This window comes from Patagioenas fasciata, chromosome 6 (assembly GCF_037038585.1).
Source record: "Patagioenas fasciata isolate bPatFas1 chromosome 6, bPatFas1.hap1, whole genome shotgun sequence".
Lineage (NCBI taxonomy): Eukaryota > Metazoa > Chordata > Aves > Columbiformes > Columbidae > Patagioenas > Patagioenas fasciata.
Window position 1 is genome coordinate 1,567,588 of NC_092525.1, and position 22,629 is coordinate 1,590,216.

The 22,629-nt window shown below is 49.4% G+C and overlaps 1 long non-coding RNA gene across 1 annotated transcript; it reads right to left on the bottom strand.

Annotated features, from left to right (window-relative positions):
- Positions 1–1,293: 1,293 nt before the first annotated feature.
- Positions 1,294–6,582, bottom strand: LOC139828176 (uncharacterized). Its single transcript, XR_011739538.1, has 3 exons — positions 6,350–6,582; positions 5,933–6,090; positions 1,294–1,811 (listed from the first exon to the last, which is right to left on the bottom strand). It is a non-coding gene; the product is annotated as an uncharacterized lncRNA (long non-coding RNA).
- Positions 6,583–22,629: the final 16,047 nt, after the last annotated feature.

Here is a 22,629-nt window from a genome sequence, read left to right on the forward strand (position 1 = left end):
TATTAGCGTTCTTACTATTTTACGGGAGAAACACAGGGCACAGCTGATTTTGCCCACGTGCAGCGCAGTGATCACACGGGTGCGGTGAACCGGGTGGAAGGCCCTAGAAAAGGAAAATCAGCCTCCGTGTGCAGGGCCAAAACAGAAATCCTTTTCAAACTGTGCCATTTTAAAAAGCTACCAGGGGTATAAAGCAGAAAAAAGAGCAGTGAATGTGTATAATGACACAATTAGATGGTTCTCCAGTTCCATGATGTGCTCTTTTACTGACAGTGTCTGCTGGAGTGGATACCCTGGACACCAACAAGCGGGTCCTGGTGCTGTGCCCATGGTGATTCATCCACTGTGGCCGTGGGTGTTAGGCCCTGATACAATAGACACAAAACCTTGGGAGGGAGGTGATCACAGTAGAACGCTTAAAGATAATGAGCTAGCAGACTTGATTTAATCTTTATTTAAAAATACACATGGCTGCTGTCTTTTCTACAGTTTAGGTAGGACGGGCTCCAATATCTCTATGAATTACAATACATGACAAAAATTAAAGGGGGAAAGCTCTATTTTTACAATGGTAAATACAGTCTAAATCAATTTGGGAAACAGGTAAAGGGGTGTAGCAAATGAGGCACAGACGATCCTGTTTTATCTCAGAAGGCTTTGGCGTATTTACAGCTTTAGGCACAGCGTGTCCAATCCCGTATAAAATGCACTGTCCATACCAATTCAGCCTGTCCCCCGATATAAGGACATCAGGATGCCACCCTGCATTCACCAAGGGACAATCCTGATCTAATGTTCTCTGTGTATTCTACACCAATATCTGTTCGTCAACAAACCTTTTACTGGTTTCAATTTCTTTCCCTGATTGTCCTTTTTCAAATACAATGCGTATGTAACATTTTGTATTGTGTAATATGCATTATATAATAGACAATATATGATTTAAAACATATATCTTACTATATATTACATGTAGTGCATTGCTATACTACACATCTCAAGGTATACCCACCCAGACCTGTGCAGCATATTAATATTCTTTACAGTGGCCACCATTAATTACAATATTCAATCAGATTCCCCCTGGTAGCTTTCCCCAGGGAGTCAAACGATCCTTTTCCAATGTCACAAAATACAGCCGGGGGGGACTTCTTTCGAATCCCTCCTGTCCCTTGTCCACTACCTATTTCACAATCACAATAACAAACAATTGGTTAACCGTAAGTATTGGACTATAAAATCACCCAAGACACAAGTAACAACAAATCACTAAAGACACAAACAATTATACAATTGCTAAGGCACAAACAGCAAAATCACTAAAGGTACCTTTATCAAATTACTGTTCCCTTGTTTTTCTCTTTTATTTATTGTTTTCTCATTTTCCTCTTTAGTTTTTTATTTCTTTTTAATTTACCCAATTTACCAAAATGCGCAGACCCAACGCGCTGGTGTTGCCCACGTCTCGCGCAGGCAGCCTGCAAACAAACCAGACTATGAAAGTGCCTTATCTCATTGATGGGGTTTTACCCACGTCTCGAGCTGGCCCGAGGATCCGTGATCCCTTCCGGGAATTCCCCGGTGCCGGCACAAGGTCCCAGAGATCCTGGGGTCCACGGGAGGTCAGGCAGATTATCCCATCCTCGTCGCCAGAAAACGATACCGAAAAGTCGGCAAACAGACTCTCTAACACTGTTTTGAAAGTGTTAAAAAGCAGGCACTTTTATTACGGCGCGCTGGGCACTCGGGGGATCGCTCCTCTAATCCAGCGTGCGTTCCGCTTTCCTCTGGTTTTACATATCCTGGAACTCCTGAAACAGCAAAACACGCCAACCACTGTTTACAGACGTCCCGTGCTCTTTCACCAGTGCGTGCAGCCGCAACGAGAAATCTGGAATGAGCGTCTACAGAAACACATACGTATTTACCCACTTCAGAACAACGCGTTACATCAGCTGGCCGTAATGTCAGTAATCCCTCCTGGATTAACACCCTCTTTGGATGGCACCGGTGCTGACTGTTGGCAATCAGGGCAGGACATAAGAACGCTCCTGGCCTGATCCGTTGTAATTTGAAATTGTCGTTTTAACGACTTTGCATTCTGGTGAAAGAGTTTATGTGATAATTTACCTTGCTCCAAGGCTTTAGGCACAGTAAGCGGCACAGCTCGTGCATCGGCCCTCCTATTGCCTTCCACAAGAGGTCCTGGAAGGGCAGCGCGAGAGCGGATGTGCGCTGCATAAAAACCATGACGTCTATGATTTATTAGGAACCATAGCATTCTCAATTCAGCCATCAAAAGAGGATTATCCTCTTCCTTCAGAAAAGAAGCTTCCAGGCGGTTAAGTATGCCAGCTGCATAATATGAGTCAGTTACAACATTCAAAGGCTCATTACAGAACACTCAAAAGCGATCCTAACAGCTGTCAGCTCAAGAACTTGTTTGACCCTTGGTCTCCTTTTTCTACCTTGTGTTTGGAACACTGGGTATCTGAGTTTAGCCACATAATTACAACTTTACGTGAGCGACCAAAGGCATCAGTAAATACAGTCTTGTCACTTACTGGTCGTTGCTGACAGCAGCATTTGCCCTACAACGGTAAATTACCAATTTCAGCCCACAGTTTATGTTGGGGGTAATAAACTGATATGTTCCCTGCATATGTTGCCAATGCAATCTGGAAATTCACATCTTCAGTTAATTACCATTGCAAATTCTCCTTTGTTGTAGGAATAAATATACATTCAAAGTCTGTCCCATACATAGCACATAAACATTCTCTGCCTTTAATTATTGGGTTTGCATACATTTCTTTTATTATCCAAACTGTTTTCATTGGTGTGTGAGCTAGAAAAACCCATTCCAACTCTTAAAGAATCACTTAATGACTTGTCCCATTGAAACGGTACTGCAAACGGTTGGACGGTATTGGCTATGAGTGCCAGCCAAACTGGCAGCTGCAAATTGCGTCCCCATCCCTATTTTTGTTCAACAGCATCGAATACTTTCTATATGGCCTGCTGAGCTTTGTCATCCAATACCTGAGTAGACAATAAATTCAGGTCTCCTTTCAAAAGTGTAAAAAGTAGACACAGTTCCTCTGTGGCAATGCCCAAAATAGGTCGGAGCCAATTTATGGCTCCTAGCAATTTTGTAAGTCATTTAAGGTCATGATATTATGGAATTTAAGAGGTACTGGCTAAGGAATGATTTCTTGTTCTGTTATTTGCCACCCCAAATATTTCCATGGAGCAGTTTTCTGAATTTTTTCTTGTGCAATTTGTAATCTAGCCTTTTGTATAGCGTTACATAGGACTTGCATTACTTGTTGTAGTTCCTGCTCTTATAACATGACAAGCAAGATATCATCCATATAACGACAGATACAAGCTGAGGGGTACAGCTTCCTCACAGGTTGTACAGCTGCTGCAACTACTGTCTTGCAAATGGTTGGACTATTTCTCATCCCTTGTGGTGATACCACCCAATGCTATCTCTTCATAGGCTCCTCTTGATTAAGTGAAGGAACACAAAATGCAAATCTGGGGGCATCCTCAGGATGTAGCAAGGTGGCACAGGTGTCCATGCCATAATTTTGATTTCACCTTGATAATCAGAGTCAATTACTCCAGGTAAAACAAACAAACCCAATTTGGTAGTAGATGATCAACCTATTAACAAAGCATGCACACTAGGCACTAAAGGCCCCCACACTCCTCTGGGAATAAGCAATACCACAGCAGTAATTAATTATCATCACTGACGGGCTGGCAGCCAAGTCCAGCCCTGCACTTCCAGCTGTTCCAGGGAAGAGATCTCGGGTCATGAGTTTAGACTTGAATTTATTTGATGGGGGTGGGGGAAGTCCTGTCCCCCACCTCCTGGGAAGGGTTAATTGGCTCCCCCTTTACATTAATCCTTGAATGATGTTCACTCACACAGTGCTTGCCCTTTCCCCATTTTGGACGATCTCTAGGAGGTACAGCCTTCGAAGTCTGGCGTGCATACTTTGTGTAATCTTTCTTTACACGACCCAGTGTCCCACAACAAAAACAATTCGATTTCAGTTCTGTTCCCAATACTTGTAACTGTGCTGCTAAAGCAGCAGCTAGAGAGCTGGTATAATGTTCAGTTGACTTATGTTTTGACACACTCTCATATCTGCTATAGTACACCTTTCCCTATTCCCCAAATCCTGCAACACACGCTGACAATCAGCATTAGCATTCTCAAAAGCCAATTATTTTAGTAACAACTCATGCGCTGTGTCATTATCAATTTGTCTCTCCAAAGCAGTTTGCAAGCGGTCTAAAAACAGCGCATAAGGTTCCTGTGATCCTTGCAAGATTTTTGAAAAGGACGTATTGGCATCTCTCCCAACCTCCAGTAACTTCCGAACCACTTTCATTGCTAGTTTTGCTATTACACCACATATATATCTCTCTGGGTTACGCAACTTGATTATCTGGCAAAGCGTGGGCACATTCCCCAGCTAAAGGACTGCAATCAATCCATCTCATCCGATATGCATTATCAACGGTCTCTATAGTACAGTTCTCCCAAAAATCAGATAACTACTAGTCAATATACTGTATGGTTAAGATCATTTTCAACAAAGAACGCCAGTCATGTGGAGTAAGTTCGTAAGAGGAGCTTAATGCTTCAAAAATGTATAACAAATGATAAAGTAACCCCATTTTCTTTAGCTAATGTTGGTAATTCCTTTACAACATCATATGGTAGCTGCTGAAAGCCTGGAGATTGCTGTTCACAACAGATCACTGGGCATGCCGTAACCACTTTCGAGTCTCCTGTTTTCAAAGCCTCTTCTCTACATTTATCCCACATGGTTTAATTAGTGCGCACTTTCAGTTGCAAAGTAACATCCGGGGGGAATAAATCAGGCTCTTACTCTGGGTCCGTCGGGCCAGGATCAAGGGGCTTGTCAGGCGACTCCCACAAACCATCATTTGCCAAAAGTGTTCACTGTAGTGTACATGCAGGGGCTTTGTTATCAGCCAATCCTTTATCCACTACTACATCTGTGGTCAGTGCATTTTTGCCTAATCTATCTACAGGATCCCCCTCCTTCCCTGGCAAGGGAGGAGCAGAAGGTTCACAATTAGTTGCAACCCGCGCAACTACTTCCTTCTGAGTCGCTATTAAAGCAGACATAATTTTTGCCCAAGTAGATAAATATTCACAAGCAGCTTTATCTCCAGTTGCTGCCTGTTCATATAATTCTCGTTCAACTTTCTGCCATGCCTCCAACTAAAATGTTCCAGTTGTAGGAAAGTCCAGCACATGATCAGCAAGCCTTTCTTATAAAGTCATTAATCGGACTACTGGTACATTGTGATTTTGCTTTCTTAATAAAAGTTGAAGGACATCTAGGGTTTGTTTGGTTCAAGGGATAACTTCCCTCCTATGGTTCCAAATTGCTCATCTTTTCTTGCTGATGGGTGCACGCTGTGGTTTCTGTTTCCTGGCTCTGTTTCCCTGTCCTTGTTCAATTGGGCTTTGCCACCAGAACGGCTGCTGCCTTTACAGCCGCACTCAAAGTCCCTGTTCGGGTGCCATTTGTAGTGAATGTGGCACCGACTCTCTTTTAAGGTGAGACAAGAGACATTTGTTACAAACTCAGGTTTGCATTTATACTCGCTATGATGCTTGCTCAAGCATTTGCTGATTTGGTAAGTTCGTCATAACATAAGTGATATATTGGTACTGCCATAAAAGCATCGTTGTCTATACCACAAGCTACCCCCGTCATCCCCCTTGATGTATCATTCCTGTACCAATCCCTCTGTCCTCGATGTATCACGTAGCATACAGTACATGCTTCTTGTGTTATTCCACTAATGATTGTTCTCACGCTGTCAACTCTCACAGTTTCTCATAGGCCCAATGTCAGAATACTGCCACAATCACCTTTCTCCTTCCTTGAGCTCTCCTGACCTGCGGTTCCACCACTGTTGTCTTCTTTCTTGATCCCTCTTGACTCACAGGTGCCCTCCAATCCTCTTTCTCGATCACTCTTCCTCACAGGTTCGCCTCCTTCCTTACTTTTCCTTTGCACGCTGCTCCACCTGAAGAGAAACACACAGAGGACTGAGCTACATCAGCCCCAGGGCACTACAGTCAGACGGGGGCTGAATCTGGGGGCTGACACCTCCCCACACCCCACAGCGTGCCCGCCTTGCCTTGGCCCCGGCCCCTCACACAGCCCTTCCCCTCAGCTCTGCCCCTCCGCTGCAGCACAGCTTCCGCACATGCCCTGCTCAGGCTGGACCCCAGTTTCATGGGTTAGAGATATCATAGCTCAGTACAAATCCCCACGGTCCTCACCTGCTGTTTGGTGCTTGTGGAGGGTCACACTCCCTGTGCCCCAGGACACTGGCCCTGCCCGGCCCTGCGGGAGTGTCTGGAGCTGCCGCTGGCTGGTTCTCCAGCTTTAGGGTCACCCGCAGAAGCCCGCTCTCCTCAGCTCTGCACACCCATCCAGTTGCGCCGCCCAGGCAAAGTCAGCTTCACCCTCTGCTCTACACCTCACCTGCAAACAACCAACTTTCAACTGACAACTGTCCAAAACCCACCGACAAACTCTCCAAATCTCAGCCTTTCGCTTGCAACTGCTGCCTCTAGTGCATCTCACAGACAAGCCTTCAAAATCCCCTCATCCTGCAATAATACTCCAGCACTGATCACCTGCGGGAACAACTACCACAATACCAGGCAAACACCAACCAGTTCTGGCACGGAAATATCACTTTCTCCTCAAGATTCCACCCTACACCAACTGCTGACAAACACACGCTGTCCTCACCAAAGCCAAACGCTGCAACAACCAGCGACAACTCAAATTTGCGTGGGCGGTGCAAAATTGCAGGGGTGAGCTAACGCAGAGCTGGGCTTGAAAGCTGCAGAGTGTGCACCCTGTGCTATAACGTGGCGAGCTACTGCCATTCTGCCTTCTCCCTGGGAGAAGCGCGTGAGCAGAGGCTGCTTCAAGGCACGATGGGAACGGTTTGGTTCTCCGGGTCTCTCAGGGCGAGAGCGATAAATGTGATCTGTGTCGTGGCGCAGGAACTTCCCGTACACTTGCTCCTCCATTCGGTCTCGGGTGCTGCAAGAGAGGGAGCGAGAGATTCAGGGCAAGATTGACAACCTCGGCGTCCCCGTCCCAGCCACGGGTCACCCAAACCTGCAGACATCCCGGGAGGCCCCCTAAGATTTACACTCCCCTATGCCCCACCCTTGAAGCCTGGACATCGCCAGAACCATAGAGCAAGTATTTCTTGAGGAGGCACCCAAAGGGTCCGTGTTCTCTTTCAGGCAGATGCTAGCGCAAGATTGCAAATCATCTCACAGCTACCAGGAAGGTAAAAAATAACGTCTTGAAATGGGAAAGGAACAGGTATTGTTTCTCTTCATCACCTCCCTCATTGCCACGTTATCAAGGTCTCCCGCAATGTTCCACAGGAAACTTGAAGCTTGGAATTCCTGGTATTCTGAACCTGGGCAAGAAAGGAAGAAAAGCATGAGACTGATCATAAAGAGGGTGGCTGCTCGTAACATGGAAAGAGCAGTAACAAGGTAAAAAGATATCACTTTTCCTTAGAGAGCTCTCAAAGCTGCCTGTTAAGGACAAGAAAAACAAACTTGTGACGGACCATTACTTAAAATCCAAGGCCCAGGAAGCGATCTAATGTACATTGAAACGCGGGCCACGAGACAGTGGAAGTGCCACGAGCTGAGACTGAAGGGACAGAGGATGAATTTCCAAAGAAGTTTAGGTTTCGATGTCAAAACGGAAAATTCTACGTCATTAAAATATAATGCAAAAGTCAGTGTAAAATCAAGTAAGGCAACGACTCCAAATGAACTCCCAGGCGCTTCAGTCACTCAGCAGATCAAAAATGCGGATCATTTCTCACCTGCCCACCTCCCAAACCCCAGCCTATGTCCCCTGCTTCCAGCTTACCTGAGCCCAGATTAAAGGAGGATTTCAGAGGCCATGCCAAGTTCTGCTGCTCCTCGTTCGGGTTGCCAGTCTTCCTCCTCGCTCTGGAATTGCAGGTCAACCGCCTTCCTGTTCTTCTTTGATTGACGCTGAGCTGCCGCGTTACCCGCTGCCGTCTGAGCGGATCTCGGGGAGCCTCTGGAACCGCCAGAGCGCTCCCCCCACCAACATTCTCTTGCCTTGTTTTCGGGGTTCCTCTTCACCAGCTGAGGCGCCCTCCCACCCCCCGCCGCCCTCTTACCTTTTTCTAGAGGTCTCTTGAGCCACCAGCAAGCTCCCCCGCACCTTCCCTCAGCGATCTTGGCCCGCCAGAGGCCTGCCCCTCGTCAGCCTCCTCCCCTTTTCCTGGGTGCTGCTTGAACCACTGGTGGGCTCCCCTCCACCATCCTCTCGTCCTTTGTAGGGGAGTCTCGTGACTCACCAGAGCGCTCTCCGCCGTTGCCTTGCTGGGGTTATTGACACCGCTTGACTTGCCAGAGTGCTCCCCCTCGCAGTTCTCTTGTTGGATTTCTTGGGACCTTTTGAACCATTGGAACAACGGGAATGCTCCCCCCCACTGTGACCTTGCCTTTCTTCAGTGCCATCTTGACGTGCTGGAGCACTTCCCCGCGCCGTCCTCTTGCCTTTTACTGGGGAGTCTCTTGAATATCCACAGCACTCCCCCCTGCCATCCTTTACCAGATTTTTTGACACTTCTTGACATCTCGGAGTGCTCTCACTCACCCTTGTCTTGCCTATTTTCAGGGCGCTCCTGTCCCGCTGGATGCTCCTCCCTGCTGTCCTATTGCCAGATTGAGAATTCTCGACCTGTCCCAGCGCTACCCCACCGTCCTTCTGCCTTCTAACTGGGAAGTCACTTGAAGAACTGGAGCACTCCCCCCTGCTGTCCTCTTGCCTTTCTTCACTGAGATTTTGGCCTGCCAGAGCACTCCTCCCTGTTGTCCTCTCACTGGATTTCTTGGGACCTCTTGACCCACTGGGTTTCTCCTCCTGCTGTCCTTTTGCCTTTCTTTAGTACAATCTCAGCCTGCTGGAGCGCTCCCCCTCGCCGTCCTCCTGCTGGATTTCTTGGAACCTCTTGACCCCTTAGGGCGTTCCCCCTGCCACCCTCTTGTGGTTTTTGGGGGAGTCTTGTGATCAACCAGGCCGTTTCCCCCCACCATCCTCTTCCCCTTTTCCTGGGTGCTTCTTGATCCACCAGAGTGCTCTCAAAGCTGCCTGTTACCATCCTCTAACCATTCTCTTGCCTTTTTTGGTGGAGTCTTGTGACTCACCGGAGCGTTCTCCACCATTGTCTTGCTGGATTTGTTGACATCGCTTGACCTGCCGGAGCGCTCCCCCTCACAGTTCTCTTCCTGGATATCTTGGGACATTTTGAACCACTGGGGGGCTCCCACCCGCCATCCTCTTACCGCATTTATTGAGACGTCCTGATCTGCCAGAGCGTTCCCCCTCGCCGTCCTCTTGCTGGATTTCTTGGGATGCCTTAAACAACTGTGGGGCTCCCACCCACCATCCTCTAACCGCATTTATCGAGATTTCCTGATCTGCTGGAGCGCTCCCCCTTGCCGTCCTCTTGCTGGATTTCTTGGGATCTCTTGGACCACTGGGGGGGCTCCCACCCCCCATCCTCTTACCGCATTTATTGAGACTTCCTGATCTGCTGGATTGCTCTCCCCCTGGCCTTCCTCTTGCACTTTTTTGGGGGAGTCTTCTTCACACATCCGAGCGCTCTCCCTCACCCTTGTCTTGCCTCTAGTCAGGGCGCTCTTCTCCCGCTGGAACGCTCCTCCCCGCCATCCTATTGCCAGACTGAGAATTCTTGACCTGCCGCAGTCCTGCCCCGCCATGCTCCTGCCTTCTGCCTGGGAAGTCACTTGAAGAACTGGAGCGCTCTCCCCCGCTGTCCTCTTGCCTTTCCTCAGTGGGATTTTGGCCTGCTAAAGAGCTCCTCCCTGTCGTCCTCTTGCTGGATTTCTTGGGACTTCTTGACCCATTAGGGCGTTCCCCCTGCCACCCTCTTGTGGTTTTTGGGGGAGTCTTGTGACCAACCAGGCCGTTTCCCCCCACCATCCTCTTCCCCTTTTCCTGGGTGCTTCTTGATCCACCAGAGTGCTCCCCTGCACCATTCTTTTGCCTTTTTTGGGAGAGTCTTGTGACTCGCCGGAGAGTTCTCCACCATTGTCTTGCTGGATTTCTTGACATCGCTTGACCTGCCGGAGCGCTCCCCCTCGCAGTTCTCTTGCTGGATTTCTTGGGACGTCTTAAACAACTGAGGGGCTCACACCCACCATCCTCTAACTGCATTTATCGAGATTTCCTGATCTGCCGGAGCGCTCGCCCCTGCTGTCCTCTTGCTGGGTTTCTTGGGACCTCTTGACCCACACGAGCTCTCCTCCCCACCGTCTTCTTGCCGGACTTATTGAGACTTCTTGACCCGCCAGAGTGTTCCCCCTCATCATCCTCCTGCCTTTTTCTGGGGATTCTCTTCAACAACTGAAGAGCTCCCCCGCACTGTCCTCTTCCCTTTTTTCTGGGTGATTCGTGAATCACCGGTGAGCTTCTCCTTACCACCCTCTTGGGCTTTTTTCAGAGCAACCTTGACCCATCAGAGCACCCCCTCACCGTCCTCTTGCCAGATGTACTGAGGGTTCTTCATCTGCCACAGCGCTCCCCCACGCCATCCTCTTGCTGGATTTCCTGGAACCTTGTGAACCACTGGGGGGCTCCCACCCACCATCCTTTTACCGCATTTATTGAGACGTCCTGATCTGCCAGAGCGCTCCCCCTTGCCGTCCTCTTGCTGGATTTCTTGGGATCTCTTGGACCACTGGGGGGGCTCCCACCCGCCATCCTCTTACCGCATTTATCGAGACTTCCTGATCTGCTGGAGCGCTCCCCCTCGCCGTCCTCTTGCTGGATTTCTTGGGTCCTCTTGACCCATTAGGGCGTTCCCCCTGCCACCCTCTTGTGTTTTCTGGGGGAGTCTTGTGACCAACCAGAGTGCTCCCCCCCACCATCTTCTTCCCCTTTTCCTGAGTGCTTCTTGATCCACCAGAGTGCTCCCCTGCACCATTCTCTTGCCTTTTTTGGGGGGAATCTTGTGATTCACCGGAGCGTTTTCCACCATTGTCTTGCTGGATTTCTTGACACCGCTTGACCTGTTGGAGCGCTCACCCTCACAGTTCTCTTGCTGGATATCTTGGGACCTCTTGAACCACTGGGGAGCTCCCACCTGCCACCTTCTTACCGCATTTATTGAGACTTCCTGATCTGCTGGATTGCTCTCCCCACCGGCCTTCCTCTTGCACTTTTTGGGGGAGTCTTCTTGACACGTCCGAGTGCTCTCCCTCACCCTCGTCTTGCCTCTAGTCAGGGCGCTCTTCTCCCGCTGGAACGCTCCTCCCCGCCATCCTATTGCCAGACTGAGAATTCTTGACCTGCCGCAGTCCTGCCCCGCCATGCTCCTGCCTTCTGCCTGGGAAGTCACTTGAAGAACTGGAGCGCTCTCCCCCGCTGTCCTCTTGCCTTTCCTCAGTGGGATTTTGGCCTGCTAAAGAGCTCCTCCCTGTCGTCCTCTTGCTGGATTTCTCGGTACCTCTTGACCCACTGGGTCTCTCCTCCTGCCGTCCTTTTGCCTTTCCTTAGTACATTCTTGGTCTGCTGGAGTGCTCCCCCCCACCATCCTCTTGCTGGATTTCTCGGGACCCCTTGTCCCATATAGGACATTCCCCGCCACCACCATCCTGGTGTGTTTTTTAGGAGAGTCTTGTGATCGACCAGAGCGCTCCCCCCTTGACATCCTCTTCCCCTTTTTCTGGGTGACTTTTGAACCACTGGTGAACTCTCCCCCATCATCCTCTTGCCACATATATTGAGACTTGTTGATCCGCCAGAGCGCTTCCCCCACTGTCCTCTTGCCAGATTTACTGATACCTCTTGTCCTGTCAGAGCGCTCCCTCTCGCAGTCCTCTTTGTTCAGTTTGTAGGGTAGGAGGGGGGATCTCTGATTACAGAAAGGTCCCTTTGTTCTAGGAGACATTCCCTTGCTCCATGCTTCAGGTTGCCCATCTTCCCTCTCATTTTCAATATGCACGTCCATCACCTTCCTCCTCTTCTTTCTTGATCCCTCGACTCCCGCATGAACTCAAATCCTCTTTCTTGATCACTCTTTCTCGTAAGTTCACAACCTTACTTTCCTTTCTTGCTTTCGCCTTTGTGAGCTGCTCCACCCAAACCGAAATGCCCTGAAGACAGAAATACACCCACCCCAAGCCCGTACAGTCACATAGGGGGTGAGTCCGCTCGCTGACGCATCCCCACATCCCACAGCAAGCCCACCTTGCCTTGGCCCCGGCCCCCCGCACAGGCCTTCCCACCAACCCAGCCCCTCCGTAGCAGCACAGTTTCCCAGCATGCACCCCACAAAGACTTTCTTTGCCAGTCACCCCTGGCACTTACAGCAACACACCACATCAGCATCAAGAGCCCTGGGAGTGGAGAGCTGGCCAGGCCCTCACCCCGGCAGGATCCTCTTCCCCCTCCTTTAGCTGATGGCAGACAGACAAGACACCTCCCAAGAGGTGTCCAGTCCTCTCTCTCAACCACTCATGAGTACAAAAGCCCAGCCTCTACTCACCCACCCCGCCTCCCAAAACCCCACCAGCAGCCCCTGGTCCCAGCTGAACAGCAGCCAGTGCTGAAGATCTGGCTCGTGTTGTCGGACACAACCTTCCCATGGATGTCTGGGCCCCTGAGCAGTTTCCAGGGGTGGGAGGGCGCAGTCCTGATTACAGGGAGGTCCCTGTCCCAAGGGGGACATTTTCTTCCTCCTCACTCCTGAGTCGCAGCTCCATCACCTTCCTCCTCTTCTTTCTTGATCCCTCCTGACTCGCAGCTCTACCACCGTCATCTTCTTTCTTGATCCCTGTTGACTTGCAGATGCACTCCAATCCTCTTTCTTGATCGCTCTTCCTCGTAGGTTCACCACCTTCCTCTTCTTTCTTGCTTTCGCCTTTGCGAGCTGCTCCACCCGAACAGAGATGCACAGAAAACAAAAGTATACCCACCCCAGGCCCGTACAGTCACACGAGGGGGCGAGTCCGGTCGCTGACGCATCCCCACACCCCACCACAAGGCCACCTTGCCTTGGCCCCGGCCCCCCGCACAGGCCTTCCCACCAACCCAGCCCCTCCGTAGCAGCACAGTTTCCCAGCATACACCCCACCACAAGTCCACCTTGCCTTGGCCCCGGCCCCCCGCACAGGCCTTCCCACCAACCCAGCCCCTCCGTAGCAGCACAGTTTCCCAGCATGCACCCCACAAAGACTTTCTTTGCCAGTCACCCCTGGCACTTACAGCAACACACCACACCAGCATCAAGAGCCCTGGGAGTGGAGAGCTGGCCAGGCCCTCACCCCGGCAGGATCCTCTTCCCCCTCCTTTACCTGCTGGCAGACAGACACCTCCCAAGGGATGACCACCCTGCTCCCTTAACTGCTCCCAAGTCCAAGAGCCCAGCCCCTGCTCACCACCCCCACCTCCCAAAACACAGCCAACAGCCCCTGCTCCCATTTTACCACTTTACCCCCGAGCACGGTTTCTAGGGGTGGGAGGGGGACGCACTAATCACAGATCGTTCCCTGTGCTTAAGGATACATTCTCCTTCTCGCTGGCTCAGCCTGCCCATCTTCCTCCTCACTCTTGACTCGTAGCTCCAATCCTCTTTCGTGATCGCTCTTCTGTGTCAGTACACGGAAGACCGGGCACATGAGAAACTGCAAGAGTCAACAGCATGAGAACAAGCATTAGTGGAAAAATACAAGAACAAAGGACTGTATGCTATGTGATACATCAAGGACAGAGGAGTTGATACAGGATTGATGCATCAAGGACAGAGGGACAGCTTGTGATAGACAAAAAAGGTGTTTATGGCAGTGACTTTGGTGGGAACACAAAACACATCACTTATGTAATGACTAACTTAGCTAATCAACAAATGCTTGAGCAAGCATCATAGCGAGTATAAACGCAAGCCTGATTTGTAATAAACATCTCTCATTGCACCTTAAAAGAGAGTCCGTACCGCATTCGCTACAAATGGCGCCCTGGAACAGGGACTTTCAGCGTGCCTATAAAGGCAGTAGCCGCTCTGGTAGCGAAGCCCAATCGAACCAGGAAACAGGACCGGGAACCAGGACAGTGCACGCCCACCACCAACGAAAGGTGAGCGATTGGGAACCATGGGAGGGAAGTTATCCCTTAAGCAAAGACAAACCCTGGATGTCCTTCAACATGCGCTACAAACGCAAAATCAGGATGTATCAGGGGTCTGATTGGTGAGTTTATTAGAATGGATTGCTAATCATGTGCTAGACTTTCCTACAACTGGTACATTTCAGTTGGAGACATGGCACAAAGATGAATGAGAATTATATGAACAGGTAACGACTGGAGATAAAGCTGCTTGCAAAATATTCATCTACTTGGGGAAAAATTATGACTACTAAGATACAGGATACAGGACTGATACATCAGGGACAGAGGGACAGCTTACTATAGAAAAAAATGCGTATATGGCAGTTACATCGCTCATGTCATGTCTAACTTAGCTAAAGAGCAAATGCTTGAGCAAGCATCATAGCGAGTATAAATGCAAACCTGAGTTTGTAATAAATGTCTCTCATGGCACCTTACCGTGAGTCCACGCCAGATTCGCTACACTCTTCCTCATAGGTTCACCACCTTCCTCTCCTTCCTTGCTTTTCCTTTGCACGCTGCTCCACCTGAAGAGAAACACACAGAGGACTGAGCTACACCAGCCCAAGGGCACTACAATCAGACAGGGGCTGAGTCCGGGGGCTGACACCTCCCCACACCCCACAACGAGCCCACCTTGCCTTGGCCCCGGCCCCTCGCACATGCCTTAGAGATATCATAGCTCAGTACAAATCCCCACAGTCCTCACCTGCTGTTTGGTGCTTGCGGAGGGTCACACTCCCTGTGCCCCAGGGCACTGGCCCTACACGGCCAAGCTCGGCAGCGGGACTGTCTGGAGCTGCCGCTGGCTGGTTCTCCAGCTTTAGGGTCACCCGCAGAAGCCCGCTCTCCTCAGCTCTGCACACCCATCCAGTTGCGCCGCCCAGGCAAAGTCAGCTTCACCCTCTGCTCTACACCTCACCTGCAAACAACCAACTCTTCAACTGACAACTGTCCAAAACCCACCGACAAACTCTCCACACCTCAGCCTTTCGTTTGCAACTGCTGCCTCTAGTGCATCTCACAGACAAGCCTTCAAAATCCCCTCATCCTGCAATAACACTCCAGCACTGATCACCTGCGGGAACAACTACCACAATACCATGCAAACACCAACCACTTCTGGCACGGAAATATCACTTTCTCCTCAAGATTCCACCCTACACCAACTGCTGACAAACACACGCTGTCCTCACCAAAGCCAAACGCTGCAACAACCAGCGACAACTCAAATTTGCGTGGGCGGTGCAAAATTGCAGGGGTGAGCTAATGCAGAGCTGGGCTTGAAAGCTGCAGAGTGTACACCCTGTTGTTTAACGTGGCGAGTCACTCCCATTCTGCCTTCTCCCTGGGAGAAGCGCATGAGCAGAGGTTGCTTCAAGGCACGATGAGAACGGTTCGGTTCTCCGGGTCTCGGAGGCGAGAGTAATAAATGTGGTCTGTGTCGTGGCGCAGGAACTTCCCATCCACTTGCTTCTCCATTCAGTCTGGTGCTGCAAGAGAGGGAGAGAAAGAAAAAGTTAGGACCGAGTTAACAACCTCATCATCCCTGACCCCTAACCTGCAGGAATCCTAGGAGGCCTGATATAAGTTTTGCTCATCTCCCTGTCTTTGCTGGAATACTTTACTGTATAAATTTCTGTCATCAACATTCTCTTAACCGATCTGATGTGTTCATAGTTCCTAGCCCAGCATCCTTTCCTCAAAGTACCTCAGCATTTCCCTTTGAAACCACACCTTAGTGCCATCCCGTCCCAGAGCTACCTCAGCATTTCCCACTGCAGCCTCTGCGATGCCATCTCCTCCCTGAGGTACCTCAGCCTTTACCACCAAAACCTCTCTCCCTTCCGTCCTCTCCTTTAAGTCCCTCACCCTTTCCCGCCAAAGCCTCCCCCGATGTCATCACCTCCCTGAGGTACCTCAGCCTTTCTCGTCAAAGCCTCCCCCAATATCATCCCCTCCCTGAGGTACCTCAGCCATTCCCGTCAAAGCCTCCCCCGATATCATCCCCTTCCCGAGGTAGCTCAGCCTTTCCTGTCAAAACCTCCCCCGATATCATCCCCACCCCGAGGTACCTCAGCCTTTCCTGTCAAAGCCTCCCCCGATATCATCCCCACCCCGAGGTACCTCAGCCTTTCCTGTCAAAGCCTCCCCCGATATCATCCCCTCCCCGAGGTACCTCAGCCTTTCCTGTCAAAACCTCCCCCGATATCATCCCCTTCCCGAGGTACCTCAGCCTTTCCTGTCAAAGCCTCCCCCGATATCATCCCCACCCCGAGGTACCTCAGCCTTTCCTGTCAAAGCCTCCCCCGATATCATCCCCTCCCCGAGGTACCTCAGCTTTTCCCACCTAAGCTCCTCCCGCGCCGTCCCGCCCTCAGGTTCCTCCGCCGCTCCCTCCGTTCCCGGCCCCCCCCGCCCCTCGCGCCCCCCCTTGGCGCTCCCGACCCGCCGCTGCCCCCTCCCGCTCGCTTTCCTCCCTCTGTCCTGTGTCACTACGGGGGCTCCCCCCTCCGCCCCACGGCCCCGCCCGAGCCCCGCGCAGCGCTCAGCGCGGGGCTCCCTTCCCTCACAGCCGCCCGCGTGTTTCCCCCTCGCCCCGGCCTGGGGCCGCGCTGTTGCGGCTGGCTGCCCCTCGCCTTCCTCCTTCCGAAACCAGCCCGTCTGTCACCCTCCAGCCTCGCCCCTCAGCCGGTCCCGGGCCGTCCCCGTCCAGTCTCCCCACTGTCCGCCCGCCCCTCGCTCACCGCCGGCCCCGCCATTCCTCCCGCGCTGCTCCAGCCGCCGCACCGCCGGCACGCGCTCCGCGGCCCGCGCACTTACGCAGCGTGTCCCCGCCCATCCCGCGCAGGAGCCAATCCCGTCCGCGTCCGCCACCGGGCTGCGCCCCCCCCCCCCGCCTCCGCGCCCGGCACTGGCCCCCCCTGCCCCTCGCCTCCCTTCCGGAGCCACCGGCGGCCGCAGAGCGGCGCTGTCCGCCCGCAGGGCGGGGCCGGGAGCTTTCAGGCTGCGTCTGCCCGGGACCGAGGGCTCTGCCGCCTGCCCGGGACAGCCCGGGACCGAGGGCTCCGCCGCTGCAGCCCGTTTCGTGCCGTTTGCACCCCTCAGGTTACACGGCTGCAGCCTTCCTGCTGGTTTAGCTCACACACCTTTCTTCTTTCTAACTGCACAGCAGTTCACACTCACAAAAGTTCGTGCTGGTTGGCATAAGAGTATCTGCATAAGAATTTACAAACATTACAAAGATATACCACAGACCACAGCTCTCTAAGCTTTCAAGTTAAAGTTCCATGTTTAAATAAAACAGACAATACCAGTAGAGCTGTGTACCTCTGTCGTCTTTGTTCAGAAAGAAGTGACAACACCAGAAAACACATTGACAGCCAGTGCTTTGAACAGTGAAGGTGGGATCTACAAAAGTCTGATTAAACTAAACAGCCTCAGGTCTTTATCAAGCTGCAGATCTGCCAGGAATGCTGAAATGCAAGAGTTTACTCCTGCAATATTCCACGATGGAACAGCCACTTCATATCAAATATAATCTCAAAGTTCCAAACCAGTACATTAAAAAGCTACCAGTAAGTATTAGAAGACCACTGCAAGATCTTATTGCTTTTTGAGTTAAATAATAATTTTTCAATAAACCAAAACCCAAACAGGTTCTCAAATCTGTTGCTTATCATCCTGTTCATTCATTAGCACTGCAGCAATCAGTTTTTATACAATGTGTCAACAGAGGCGTCTAAAAAACCCCAAACAAAACTTATTCAAGTCCACGGACACCCCCGCCCTCCTTGCCCCCCCTCACCCTGAGCCCCACGATCACCACTTGGTGCGGGAGAGGAGCACAACTCGACAGACAGAACCAGAAATCCGACTGCGGTAAGAAGGAAACATCGAGGTAGTTACAGCTTCCTTAAACATTCAAAATCTGATGTCTTCCAAAACAAAGCACATCATCCTCATCATTTAAAAAGCAAAGTTGCTTTGTACGTCTCTGATCCTCACACCAGCTGAGTGGTTCTCAAGTCCGCTGAGCTCCACTGTGCAGCCACCCCCACGTCTGTGTCGCCTTGTCTGGAGTCCCCAGTCGCGGGACAGTGAGTGGGGTTGGACTCCAGTGATAAAGAAAAACACAAAGAGTCAAATTGGAAAAGTAATTAAAACAGAAGATCTGAAAGCCAGTTTAATTTTAATAACTTATTTGTACACTGCTATAAGCATATGAAGTATGGGGGTCACGAACTCTTGCTACCACATATGTGCCTTATTACAATAAGCACAGGAAACAAGGAAGTAGCATTCCTTCTATTTTTGATGTAATTATGAGCTAATACATCTCCTGAGATGGCTTCCAGACCTGATTTAGTATCTACACTGTGTTGTACTGCAGATAAATACCTCAGGTCAGCATTAATTGAAGACAATGTGCAGAATGAGCAATATGCAGGTAAGCACAAGATCCTGGATTCCTTACAAGAGTCTACTTTTAAAATTGTCTGAAAATGCTGCAGAAATTGTAGCAGATAAACAACAGTAGCCACATTTTGTCCTATGGCATTTACATAATGTTGATCCACCTGTATTAACTTGTGCCCTTTCGGAACAGAGCTGTAAACTCAGAGTGTCCAAAGACTTCTTTCTTTTGAATAGAATACGCTTAAACTGGCTGTCTTGAACAGACTGGCTGTGCAGACTTGCAGCAGTTGAATGGAGGATGTGATTCCAGTGAATGGAGACAGAAAGAAGATCAGCACAAAAGCAGCAATGACAGACCAGAGACACCCACCTAGAGCCTACGGAGACCAAAAAAAGTCGTCGCGTGGGCTTAGCAGTTGGGGAACCAGACCAAACAGCCTGGTTATTCTCCACCAGGAGGGTCTTTATCTGGCCATGATCATGTCATCAATGGAGAAACTCACCATCATCAGACAGAGTGCAGGCGTGGGCAATGAGAGCAGCAAATCCAGCACCGACACGGTGTCAGAGTTTGTACAGACAATGAACACGCTCACGGGTCTTGTTCAATACTTTACACACTATTCTGAAAAGAGACACTGATTTAACTGTTGCACAGCACATACTGTCACTTTACACAACTTGGAGAAACAAAGCAAGCTCATAAAGTTCATACTCCATACATCAGGATAGGAGGTTACTCATAAAATGCAATCATCTCTGCCAGATACAGGCAAATGCACATATTTATTTGAAGCAAATTCCAAGTTTATACCGTCATCTCAGGTCAAATTCTGCTATCAGACACAGGACACACAGCTCAAATGCCAACAGCTCATAGGAAAGCTTCACAAGAGAATGAACTAAACATACAGCTATGGAATCAAGTGTGTTTTATCAATACGTCAAATGCAACTCTAATTCCCCTAGGCCCTCACGTTAATAGAAACCCCACAGAGTTTCTAGAAAGAATGTCCATAAAATTGACATGCGACATTACCCTCAGTGAGTCTCCTGAACCAGACGGCAGAGCAACCGACCCGCAGCAAGGACAACACAGAACAGACAGTTCTGCTGGAAACGCAAGGAACGGACTAAAAGTAACCATTCTGCATTACAGAATTAATGCATTGTGTCACTTTGTGTAGATAATTCACCCATAAAAATCAGTAAATTTGAAGGCCACCCTTACTGATAAATGCCTATATGTTTGTAGTCATGTTTAATAAAACACACTTTGTGAGGGTTTTTTGACTCAAGAAGGACACTGGATCAGTGTGCTTTGGATTATTTCTGTAAGGAGCCATAACTCAACAGAAAGATAGCTTTAAGAAAGCGTGCAATTAGCTATTAATTGGACAAAATAAGTGTAGTTAGCACATAATAAATAGTTTTAAATGGTCTCACAAGTAGTTCATGTGATACATTTCCCTCAGGGTCTCCTGATATCTCCCATTCATTTCTATTAAACCTGCTGAAATGAAGCTGTGTGTGTTTCATTTCAGTGATCTACAGGGAATTCAAACCAACAATAACAACTTGCCGTATTATCAGAAACAGTTTCTGAAGAGCAAACACAACAATATGGGAGGGGGGAGTGGAAGAAACACCACCTGGATTCATTTTCCCATATCAATTCTTATGAAAATACCCACAATAGGATGCACTTATCAGCAAGGTATACAACTGCACATCTACACACAACATAACTGCATGTAATCGCACATTTTTGACCATATTAACTACAAATTGGGCAGCTATAAAATACGTCAGTTATACCTTCATTTACTTCCAGAAATCTCCACTGAAATTATTTTGTTGCTTAAATTACTGTATAATGTGCACTTTATTAATGTATTATACATTAAGTATACAAACATGTTATGAAAAAACAAATCTAGTCCCAATACCTTTTTGAGTTTTAAAGGACGCCGGTGGGTAACGGTGAACAATCAACAGTCATCCGGGTAAAACACCCATGGGCAGAACTGAAACTTGTTTTCATTGGTAGGTTGTGTTTTTCTGCAAGTTGTGTTATCATACCTACATACAGCAAATAAAGATTTGACCCAAATTACATACCTTTATGTGCATACACACACGCACATGTTTGTGTTGTACAAAGATGCACACTGTTACTGAGATGTATAGGCATTGAATGTGTCAGGTAAGTAACATGACAAGAGGCTTGAGAGGTGGGTCTGCAGGGAATTATGTAAGTAACATATTAATGCAACAAATCTGGTGGCATAAAGCTACGGGGGAAAAAAATCCAGCGGAGAATCAGATAAATTCACGTGTTCTTTAAAGACAGCTCATGCATTCAACCAACTCCCAGGTGGGCCTGACTGTGGAAAGGAAAGTTTGCTTGAGCACTTAGCGCCAGTGTCTGATGAGCAGACAAAACACCAACTGCAGACCGGGGACCCCCAGTTCTCAACCAGTTCATGGCTCTGAGCATCTTCTTTCCACACACTGCGGGTAACGCTTTACATCTGCAATCCCCTCCCTAAACCCATCTTGTTCCTGGCTGAGAAGATACCAGATGTGGGAACTATTGCATGATAGAAGAATTTGTGCTGTTAAATCACAGGATTCTGAGCACTGCAGATGATCACAGTGCGGTGCTGCCCTGAGAAGAAAGGACGAGTGACTCTTGGTGTTCCCTGCTGCTCACTGCCCTGATCCTGCCCACCCTCATGTTCCAGCCACTCAGACCCCGGCCAGAATGACTGAGACAGGAGGGTCTCTTAAGGATGTTTTGTTTTGTCCAGATACCTTTAATTTGCTTATATACACAGATTTCATAAGAGGAAGCACTTGATTTCACCGATGACACGATTTCTCCGTTAACGCATCTCACCAAGATTGCCAGTTGACAGTCCCCCTTAGGATGAGAGAACGTTCATGTTGAACAAATCATGAACACTTGCAGTGATTGAAACTGGGGGTTTTTCAGACAAGCACCATCTGCCTCCTGCGCCAGAGACTCAACAGAATTATGTCTCAGACATTATGGCAACAACAGCTCATCCCGCAGCGATGGGTCACTCAGAGCGAAAACAATCCCGTATGGACACCGTGTCCAGCAGCAGATGGGGCACTCAGGAGAAGGTGAATCGCGATTTACATCCCAACACCAGCCGAGGCCCGCAGACAAAGGCCGCGGGCTGACAGGGGAGGGGACGGGCCTTTCGTTCTCCTTCTTTGCTTCTCTTTTCCTTTCCTACACCCTTATTTCATCTCCTCTCCCTCTATGAGCAGTATAACCTAAGGCTTAGAGCCACAAAACTCCTTTGTGTAAACCCTTTGGCTGTTAAACTGTTCACCAATTTGGCTTAAGTAGCGTAAATCTTCCTGCTAATTGGGCCAAGCTGCAAAATAAAAGGTGTTGGGGTTTTTTTGTTTATGGTCCTTGAGTACCCCATATACTCTTTTCTAACTAAGGGGACCTGAATCGGAGTCACCTCCCCACACACGGACAGCTGGGGACGTTCTGCAATGAAAACTTGTATGGAGAGGGGAACACACTGAATAGGTCAATCCAGCATTTAATAAAAGCAACAGAGTTAGCTCTTGAATTAACATTGATAACATGCTCTGCTATATTGTGGCCAGTTGCGATTGGAAACAGCGCAGTTACAAGTTCGGTGTGCATGGTCCTCTGTATACACGAAGACATCCAGCCAGCTTTAGTCACGCACCTGATCTTTCCTTCGTGTTACAGATCTCTGCAATGAAAGCTGGGAGCAACAAACATTCAGCTTTCTGATGTGTCATTAAAGAGATTTTTCTGCATTTACTACAACCTTGACCGAGCCTGTACCTGATTGCTTTAACTGGCATTAGATAAGTCATTGAGGAAGCAGTCAAGTCAGCCCGCGAGAAG